The 8,213-nt window shown below is 43.5% G+C and overlaps 1 pseudogene; it reads left to right on the forward strand.

Annotated features, from left to right (window-relative positions):
* Positions 1 to 4,815: 4,815 nt before the first annotated feature.
* Positions 4,816 to 6,153, forward strand: LOC105002913 (annotated as a pseudogene).
* The last annotated feature ends 2,060 nt before the right edge of the window (positions 6,154 to 8,213 follow it).

Here is an 8,213-nt window from a genome sequence, read left to right on the forward strand (position 1 = left end):
TTTCAGGATTTGGAATAGCTCAACTGGAATTCCATCACCTCCACTAGCTTTGTTCCTAGTGATGAGTTCTAAGGCCCACTTGACTTCACATTCCAGGATGTGTGGCTCTAGGTCAGTGATCACACCATCGTGATTATCTGGGTCGTGAAGATCTTTTTTTGTACAGTTCTTCTGTGTATTCTTGCCATCTCTTCTTAATATCCTCTGCTTCTGTTAGGTCCATACCATTTCTGTCCTTTATTGAGCCCATCTTTGCATGAAATTTTCCCTTGGTATCTCTAATTTTCTTGAAGAGATCTCTAGCCTTTCCCATTCTATTGTTTTCCTCTATTTCTTTGCGTTGATCACTGAAGAAGGCTTTCTTATCTCTTCTTGCTATTCTTTGGAACTCTGCATTCAGATGCTTATATCTTTCCTTTTCTCCTTTGCTTTTGACTTCTCTTCTTTTCACAGCTATTTGTAAGGCCTCCCCAGACAGCCATTTTGCTTTTTTGCATTTCTTTTCCACGGGGATGGTCTGGATCCCTGTCTCCTGTACAATGTCACGAACCTCATTCCATAGTTCATTAGGCACTCTATCTATCAGATCTAGGCCCTTAAATCTATTTCTCACTTCCACTGTATAATCATAAGGGATTTGATTTAGGTCATACGTGTATGGTCTAGTGGTTTTCCCTACTTTCTTCAATTTAAGTCTGAATTTGGCAATAAGGAGTTCATGATCTGAGCCACAGTCGGCTCCTGGTCTTGTTTTTGCTGACTGTATAGAGCTTCTCCATCTTTGGCTGCAAAGAATGTAATCAGTCTGGTTTCGGTGTTGACCATCTGGTGATGTCCATGTGTAGAGTCTTCTCTTGTGTTGTTGGAAGAGGGTGTTTGTTATGATCAGTGCATTTTCTTGGCAAAACTATTAGTCCTTGCCCTGCTTCATTCTGTATTCCAAGGCCAAATTTGCCTGTTACTCCAGGTGTTTCTTGACTTCCTACTTTTGCATTCCAGTCCCCTAAAGGGTGAAGTCCAAACAGGCAGAGAATTCAAACAGAGAATGCATCTATTGGTAGCCCCCAATGACCCACCTGCTGGTCATCAAAATATTTTCCAAGACATCCCCCAAGAAATTAGAGAGCAAGTAGATAACAGCAGTTTAAGATACTTCAGTGCCAAGCAGGGCAAAACATGTTCCCCTGTACAGAAATAAGAGTAAGGCCTGGGAGGGAACATCCAGAGAGAATATCCTTGAAAGTAAGAAGCCCTGAGGGGACTCCAGCCACCGGTCACCAAGTTTCTAAAATGCAGACTCATTAGGCCCTGCCAATCCCCTTGCAACACCCTGATCCTCCCCAGTCAGAAGCCTAATGGACAGCATCGTCAGTTTGTGCAAGACTTAGAGCAATGAAGGAGGCAGTCATCCCTGTTCACCCACGGATGCCAAACCCACACACCTTGTCACTGCATGCTGCGGAGCGCTCAGTATTTCTCTGTTTGGTACCTCAAAGATGCATTTTTCTGTATTCCCCTCCATCCATACTCCCAGTATCTTTTTGTCTTTGTATGGAGGGACCCTGACACCCTGGAGGCTACCCAATATACATGGACAGTGCTTCCACAGGGTGTTCCCATTATTTTTGGAAATGCATTAGCAAGGGATGTGATCCTTAAAAAGGGAACTCTGCTACAATATGTTGATGATTGATTGATAAGTAGTGAGACCGAACAAGACTCAGATCAAAATACTGTTAAGGTCTTAAATTTTCTGGTCAAAAACGGATATATCTCATCAACCAAGGCTCAAATATCACAGCAATGGGTTCAATATTTAGGATCTGTTTTGACCCCTGGGGCCACAGGTCAGAAAAGAGCAACTGGTGATTATGATCTCCAACCAAAAAGAGGCAACTCTAAGGCTTTCTCAGGATGACTGGGTTCTGTCACATCTGGATTCCAAATTATGGCCTTAAAGCCAAAGCCTTCTCTGAGGCTCTAAAGGAAGAAGAAAGGGAATCCCTTCGTTGAAAGAGCAACCACCAGTGACTCTAAAGACTGTGTTAAGCAGACCATTAGCACTGAGACTTCCAAATTTGGACAAGCCCTTTACCCTATACATTCACAAGAGATCGGGGATAGTACTATGAGTCCTGACCCAAAATCTGGGACCACATCAGAGACCAGTGGCTTATTTTTCAAAACAACTGGACAGAGTGGCCTTGGAATGACCAAACTGCCTGCTGGCAATAGCAGCCATAGTCTTGCTGGTTAATGAGGCTTCCAAGCTTACCCTGGGTCAACACGAAGATGTGTTAAGCCTTTATCAGGTACAGTCAGTGCTGGAAGTCAAAGATCATCATTGGTTGACTGGAGGAAGGTTAACAAGATATCAGGCCCTCCTAACAGAGACCCTCAACATTATAAGTGTGCCAAACCCTGAACCAAGCAACTCTGCTTCCAGTAGTTGAGAGTGGAGACTTACTGCATCATTGTATAAACACCATAGAACAAACTTACTCCAGCAGATCTGATCTTCTAGATGAATCTCTTGACAGCCATGAGGTCAAATGGTTTACTTATGGGAGCAGTTTTATAGAAATGGGAACCTGAAAGGTGGGGCATGCCATTGCTAGTCTAGATCAAGTCACAGAAGCAAAGGCCCCACCAACCCAGACATCAGCACAGATGTGGAACTAATTCACTAATGGGAGCTTTGCAGTTAGGGAAGGATAAGAAATTAAATGCTTCTATTGACTCTAACTATGGGTTCCACATGCTACATGCTCATACTACCATTTGGAAAGAAAGAGGAATGTTAACCACTAGAAATTCTCCTATAAAACATAAAGATGTGATTCTGGCTCATTTAGATGGGGTGCAGCTCCCAACCCGGGTAGCCACTGTAGGGGCCATCAGAGGAATGGATCTCTTGTGAGCCAAGGAGACAGCAAAGTTTATCAAATTGCAAAAAAGGCAGCTCATCTGCAAGAGCTTGAACAAGTTATGGCCCTAGTGATTGATCACCCTGAACTCTGTAGCCTTCCCCAGTATTCTCCAAAAGAACAAGAAAATGCTGAGAAACAGGGCTATGAGAAGGGAAGCACAGTCTGGTATAAAAAGGAGGGTAAGGTTCTAATTCCTGAGTCCCTACAATGGAAACTAAGAGTTTACATGATGCCACCCATTATGGGAGGGGTGCACTATGGGACTTGACACAAAAGGCTTTCTCAGGGAAGGGGCTTAAAAGAACAGAAAAACAAGTAATGCTTGCCTGTGATTTATGTGACCAGAATAACCCACAGACCCACTCAATATCCCCATCATTACTCAGGCCAATCCAATGCCAAGTGACATATCTGGGGTGGAGGTGGGCGGAGACTGGTAGATTTCACTTAAATGCCCCCACAATCAGGATATAAATATCTTCTGATACTTTTCACTAGATGGGTTGAAGCCTTTTCTGCCTGATCTGAAAAGGCTATGGAAATCTATAAGTCCCTTTTAAAAGAAATAGTCCCTTGATTTGGACTTCCAAAGTCCCTCCAGAACAGTAACAGGCCCTCTTTTATAGCCCAAATCTCACAGGGACTTACTATGCCCCTAGGGATACACCGTAAAGTAAACATCTCTTGGCTGCCCCAGTCTTCAGGGAAGGTAGAGAAAATGAACCACACTTTAAAGAAAACCACAGCAAAGCTCTGTCAAGAAACTCATGAACCTTGGACCAACTTTCTTCTTATTGCACTACTAAAGGTCCATGTAGACCCCAGGAGTGGTCTGAGTCTTAGCCCATTTGAAATGATCTATGGAAGGCCTTTTATTACTATTGATATTCGAGAATCGTATTTCAAGCGGAACATTTAAAAGAGTCTTGTCCAATTCTTTGTGAACCAATGGACTATACAGTCCATGGAATTCTCCAGGCCAGAATACTGGAGTGGGTAGCCTTTCCCTTCTCCAGGGGATCTTCCCAACCCAGGGATGGAACCCAGGTCTCCCACATTGCAGGGGGATTCTTTACTAGCTGAGTCACCAGGGAAGCCCAAGAATACTGGAGTGGGTAGCCTATCCCTTCTCCAGATCTTCCCAACCCAGGAATTAAACTGGGATCTCCTGCATTGCAGGCAGATTCTTTACCAGCTGAGCTACCAGGGAGGCCATTTAAAAGAATGCTGGATACGCCATTAACAACCCCAGCTGGCTATTACCCTCTTCATGCATTTCCCCTGAACCTGCTGGGTCCAGCGGTAATTAACAATCTAAATGGGGTAAAACTGCCACCCCTTCACCTCCACTAGTTACACACACACACCTTCCAGGGGGCTATTCCAATGCTTTAACCTAACTCCCACATACAACTGGATCCAAGGTGTGGGGCACGCTACATTAAACTGTACATACAGCACTTGTTTCACATGCTCCGAAAACTCTTCCGAGGCATAATACACCAGATATCCTACAACCTTACCCACTGATGCCATGTTTCAAACTATGGCCCCACATCCCTAAACAACACAGAAGGGCGATGTGAGTGATGGGAAGGCAACATTCCATCCACCCGGTCAATCCAAGTAAACCCACCTGTGGGATTCCAGACAAACAGTGATCAGGCCTATGGAATGCAACCCCCAACTGGTGTCAGCAGGATCATGCATGAGCATCTAGTTTAAAATGCTGTAGAGCGTACGCAGAGAGGCTAACAGTGAAGGCTCCACACGCTGCATGCGACTCAGCAGTAGCGCTCTGCCTCTGGGACAGCCTGGCTTTCCTCCAAAAGCATTTCCCACCACACTCTCCTCCCTCCTGTCTCCTCAGGCCATCTCCCTGCACTCAAAAGTAGTCCTCACTCTGGGATTGCTCTCCAATTCCTACACTCCAGCTCCCACCCCACCACACATTCTGGTGGACTTGCATTCCTGTCTGGGACACTGGCCAAAAAAACTCTAGACAAGAAAGATGAGAGAAGAATGCCTTTTCAGAAACCCAAAGGGACTATTGAATATACTGTTGAATCAAAGGATTCTTTGAATAGTATAGCCCTGAAATTTGATACAAGCTCAACAAACTTGTTCAATTAAATATTCTCCCTAGCAGTTGTTAATGGACAGGTTTTATAATGTTCTCAATTCTGAATAAGTCTCCAGTGTTGAGCACCCTCCATCTCTAAGCCCCATAAGTCCTCTGTCACAAACATCATCTGAGGCTGAATTTGATAAGACTACTAATCCTGATGTAGTCCACTCAAAAGAAGGAACTCCCTCAACTGCTTTTACTGGTATTCGACCTGCATGAGTTGTATCTTCCACTTCTGAAGAGGAAGAAACACTTAGTGAGAAATTTCTTAAAGTTAACTGCAGATATACTACCAGTGGCAAGAGCACAGTCAGTGGTATGTTGCTAGTTACACCAAATAATATAACATTTGATCCACATAAAACAGACCCCTTGGTTCAAGAGAACGGCTGTGAGGAATATGGCATCATGTAGCCAATGGAATTGTATATCTGCAATCTACAAAGAAAATTTTGGATGGAAAAATAAAGGAATCCTTACTCATGGAGATAGATCAGTCATCAGGAAGGGACTTCTGCCACCTAAAGAAAATGACAAGAAGTAACACTGATGAAATAGACTCAAGAATCCGTGATACAGGCAATGATAGTGCCAGCACTGCTCCTAGGAGCACCAAGAGTCTCTTTCTGAAGACGCTGATGGAATCAGAACTCTCTCCTTTACAAGAGGAGAGAGTTTCTTTCTTTTTTATTTCTTCAGATGAGCTGCAGCAACATAAATCACCTGGTGCATCAAGTCTATGCAGACCATCAAACAGAGTGCAGCAGAATGTTCGACAGTCATATCAGAGGCTGCTAGAGCTCCTGGTCACTTAAATCTGATTCTGGACATACTACCAATGAAGTGGGGACTCTCTCCTAAAACTGGCTTAAATAATCTTGAAATGGCCACTAAGGAAGGAGAACAGGCTACAGAAGGTCTTCAAGAAACATCAGGTCCTAAAGAACAAACTTAGGCATAAAAGGTAACCAGGATTTTCCTCTGAATGAGAATTCACTACAGCAAGAAGGAGTTGAAAAAGAAAAGTATTCCTTGTCAGGAAGCAATAGGATTTAAACAAAAGTAAACTGTCAACCCTTCTCCAGTGGACCACATTTTGTCTGAACTCTCCACTATGACCTGTCCGACATGGGTGGCCCTATACAGCATCGAAGAATTGATGCTTTTGAACTGTGGTGTTGGAGAAGACTCTTGAGAGTCCCTTGGACTGCAAGGAGATCCAACCAGTCCATTCTGAAGGAGATCAGCCCTGGGATTTCTTTGGAGGGAATGATTCTGAAGCTGAAACTCCAGTACTTTGGCCACCTCATGTGAAGAGTTGACTCATTGGAAAAGACTCTGATGCTGGAAGGGATTGGGGGCAGGAGGAGAAGGGGACGAAAGAGGATGAGATGGCTGGATGGCATCACTGACTTGAAGGATGTGAGTCTGAGTGAACTCCAGGAGTTGGTGATAGACAGGGAGGCCTGGCATGCTGAGATTCATGCGGTCACAAAGTCGGACACGACTGAGCGACTGAACTGAACTGACTGACACAGCATGGCTCATAGTTTCATTGAGTTAGACAAGGCTATGGTCCATGTGATCAGATCGGTTAGTATTTCAGTCTGTCTGCCCTTTGATGGAGAAGGATAAGAGGCTTATGGAAGCTTCCTGATGTCAGTAGGTGCCCAATATGCTACTGGAGATCAGTGGAGAAGTGACTCCAGAAAAAAGGAAGAGATGGAGCCAAAGCAAAAACAACACCCAGTTGTGGATGTGACTGGTAATGGAAGTCCGATGCTGTAAAGAGCAATATTGCATAGGAATCTGGAATGTTAGGTCCATGAATCAAGGCAAATTGGAAGTGGTCAAATAGGAGACAGCGACAGTGAACATCGACATCTTAGGAATCAGCGAACTAAAATGGACTAGAAGAGGTGAATTTAACTCAGATGACCACTATATCTACTACTGTGGGCAAGAATCCCTTAGAAGAAATGGAGTAGCCATCATAGTCAACAGAAGAGTCCGAAATGCAATACTTGGATGCAGTCTCAAAAATGACAGAATGATCTCTGTTCATTTCCAAGGCAAACCATTCAATATCACAATAATCCAAGTCTATGCCCTAACCAATAATGCTGAAGAAGCTGAAGTTGAACAGTTCTATGAAGACCTACAAGACCTTCTAGAACTAACACCAAAAAAAATATGTCCTTTTCATCATAGGGAACTGGAATGCCAAAGTAGGAAGTCAAGAAATACCAGGAGTAATAGGAAATTTGGCCTTGGAATACAGAATGAAGCAGGGCAAAGGCTAACAGAGTTTTGCCAAGAGAACGCACTGGTCATAGCACACACTCTCTTCCAACAACACAAGAGAAGACTCTACACATGGACATCACCAGATGATCAATATGGGACCAGATTGATTACATTCTTTGCAGCCAAAGATGGAGAAGCTCTATAAGTCAGCAAAAACAAGACCAGGAGTTAACTGTAGCTGAGATCATGAACTCCTTATTGCCAAATTCAGAGTTAAATTGAAGGAAGTAGGGGAAACCACTAGACCATTCAGGTATGACCTAAATCAAATACCTTATGATTATACAGTGGAAGTGAGAAATAGATTTGAGGGACTAGATCTGAGATAAAGTGGCTGATCAACTATGGATGGAGATTCATGACATTGTACAGGAGGCAGTGATCAAGACCATATCCCCAAGAAAAAGAAATGAAAAAGGCAAAATGGTTATCTGAGGATGCCTTGCAAACAGCTATGAAAAGAGAAGCGAAAGGCAAAGGAGAAAAGGAAAGATATACCCATTTGAATGCAGAGTTCCAAAGAATAGCAAGGAGAGATAAGACAGCCTTCCTCAGTGATCAGTGCAAAGAAATAGAGGAAAACAACAGAATGGGAAAGACTAGAGATCTCTTCAACAAAATTAGAGATATCAAGGGAACTTTTCATGCAAAGAGGCCACAATAAAGGACAAAAATGGTATGGACCTAACAGAAGCAGAAGATATTAAGAAGAGGTGGCAAGAATACACAGAAGAACCATACAAAAAAGATCTTCACAACCCAGGTAATCACAATGGTGTGATCACTCACCTATAGGCAGACATCCTGGAATGTGAAGTCAAGTGGGCCTTATGAAGCATCACTATGAA

The sequence above is a fragment of the Bison bison genome, unplaced genomic scaffold, assembly GCF_000754665.1.
Source record: "Bison bison bison isolate TAMUID 2011002044 unplaced genomic scaffold, Bison_UMD1.0 scf7180017864460, whole genome shotgun sequence".
In the NCBI taxonomy this organism is placed as follows: domain Eukaryota; kingdom Metazoa; phylum Chordata; class Mammalia; order Artiodactyla; family Bovidae; genus Bison; species Bison bison.